The following is a 2,439-nucleotide window of genomic DNA, read 5'->3' as shown; positions in this document are numbered from 1 at the left end:
CCTGGAGGGATAGCAAGGAAGCTGGTGTGGCTAGGGCAGAGGTGGGGCACCTGAGGTAGTTGTGAAGACTTTGACCTTGACCCTGCCTGAGATGGGAATACATTGGAGGGTTGTAAGCAGAGGAGGAGACTTTAAAAGGATCATCTCGGCTGCTATATCCAAAGTAGACTTCAGGTAAGGGGGTTAGAGAAGAAGGTTGAAGTGGGGAAACCAGTTAGGAGACTATTGCAAGAATTTAGGTGAGAGATAATGGCAGCCTGCACTGTGACAGAGGTAGTGAGAGCGGTCAAAGTGTGGAGAGATTAGGAAGGTAGAACCCCTAGGGTTTCCTCCCACATTAGATGTGGGCGGTGGAAGGAAAAAAAGAGAAGTCAAGAATGACACAAAGGTTTTTGACCTCAGCAATTTGGAAGGATGGAGTTAGTATTTATCTAGAGGGGGAAGACTGTGGGATTAAGTCTGTCTTTAAGGGGAAAATCAGAAATTCTGTTTTAGGATTAAGTTTTTTTTATTATTATTATGTTATGTTAATCCCCATACATTACATCATTAGTTTTTGATGTAGTGTTCCATGATTCATTGTTTGCATGTAACACCCAGTGCTCCATTCAATACCTGCCCTCCTTAATACCCATCACCGGGCTAACCCATCCTCCCACCCCCCTCCCCTCTAGAACCCTCAGTTTGTTTCTCAGAGTCCATAGTCTCTCATGGTTCGTCTCCCCCTCCGATTTCCCCCCCTTCATTCTTCCCTTCCTGCTATCATTCTCAGAATTGTTCCTCTCCACAGAAATCTTTAGTAAAAGGCGAAAGATTTATATGATCTGAAGAGAAACCAGAGTAGGATTAAGTTTGACATGGCTTTTGGACATGCATGTGATGCTCTATAGGCAGGGGGATATATAAGACTGGAGTTTAGGGGAGAAGTCTGAGCCGGAGATAGAGAATTGGGAGTGGTCAGCACGGAGGTGGTTCTTAAAGCTGAGAGATTGCTCGATATCAGCCCAGGAAAGGACAGATGTGAGAACTGAGCCCTGGGGTATACCAACATTCAAGTCTCAGGGGACCAGAAGGAAGCAACAAAGAAGACCCCAAAGAGCAACAGGATGAAGAATAGTGGAAAATCACTGGCATCATTTGGAAGAGGCACAAGATCTTATTTCGTTTTGAATTAGATTCACCAGCTTCCCAAGAGCATATTGTACTTGTTTATCAAAAACCTGACAGCAGTGTCTAAAGTGGCATTGTTTCTTTTTACAAACAAACAGCCTCTTTAGTGCTGTGTTTGAGTACTACTAAATATTTAGAAAATCAGTTGCAAAACTAATTGTCCTTTAGGGAACTCTTCGTAGCCCACTCTAGAAGGTCAAGTGCTCTATTTTTTTTTTTTTTTTAACAATAAACAATCGTTGCTTGAGAGTAGGCAAACAAAATTTCCAGCCCAATTAATTAAATTTTATGTCTTGTTAAGTAAGTATGCATAAGGTGAGATTGCTCACTGGTCAGTTTTAGTGAGGAACCAACTGATATCTGGGGACACGGAAGGTCTTGAGAGCAGGAATAATGTGAATTGAGGGAAACGTCTGAATTATATCACAAGAGTTGTCTGTTCTCTTTGCGTTGAAGTTTTCCAGCTAGCGGAGTTCATTACTTGTCACATAAAGGAGATTAAGTATGTCAACACTATAGCTGAATAATAGAAAGTGTGGAGCAAAAGTATGACCAACCCTAAAGTCTGAATTTTAATTTCTAGGGAGCAGGAGAGAAAGACAGCAGACGAATGGGGAAATGAGAGTTTTAGCATTCAGGGCCGAATTATGAAAGAGGATTGGTGAACAAAAGGGCAAAGCCAAGAATGGAAAAGGTTGATGTCAGCTCACCGAATACATTGCTCACTTCTTCAGGTTTCCCGCTCTGCTAGATACATTGCTCTTCTCCAATCTCCCCATCTTGCTAACCTCACAACTCATTCATCATACTACCTGGCTTGAGCAACTCCTTTATTTCATTGGCCAAAACATTCCTTGCTAAGGAAGGATTCCAAACCAGTTTGGGCAGCAGGACACACATGTATTCTGTATACTAGCCAGATACCATCTTCCTGCTGCCGTGTCTAAAAACCCAGGTAAGCCAGATACTGTTACTGGCTCCCAAATCCATTCTCCACCCCCCACCACTTTCCCCATAATAATTAGTGATTTTTCATCAAAAACTAATGAGTAATGTATGGTGATTAACATAACAATAAAAAATTTAAAAAAAATAATTGGTGATTTTTAGCAAACACAAGACCACTCAGAGTAAACATTACTTTTCTGAGGCTCCCTTCCCTTTTCTTCTGACAACATACTCATTTTGAGATTCACAAAAAATGGGGCCTCTTTCATGAAACCCACTCTGATTCACGTACCTGAAAGATGACTTTGCCCTTCTGTGAAT

The 2,439-nt window shown here is 41.7% G+C and overlaps 1 pseudogene; it reads right to left on the bottom strand.

Annotated features, from left to right (window-relative positions):
- Positions 1-756: 756 nt before the first annotated feature.
- On the bottom strand, positions 757-844 carry LOC116645692 (annotated as a pseudogene).
- Positions 845-2,439: the final 1,595 nt, after the last annotated feature.

This window comes from Phoca vitulina, unplaced genomic scaffold (genome assembly GCF_004348235.1).
Source record: "Phoca vitulina isolate PV1807 unplaced genomic scaffold, GSC_HSeal_1.0 scaffold33, whole genome shotgun sequence".
In the NCBI taxonomy this organism is placed as follows: domain Eukaryota; kingdom Metazoa; phylum Chordata; class Mammalia; order Carnivora; family Phocidae; genus Phoca; species Phoca vitulina.
The sequence above is the reverse complement of the archived record's forward strand: the minus strand, read 5'-3'. Positions and strand labels throughout refer to the sequence as shown.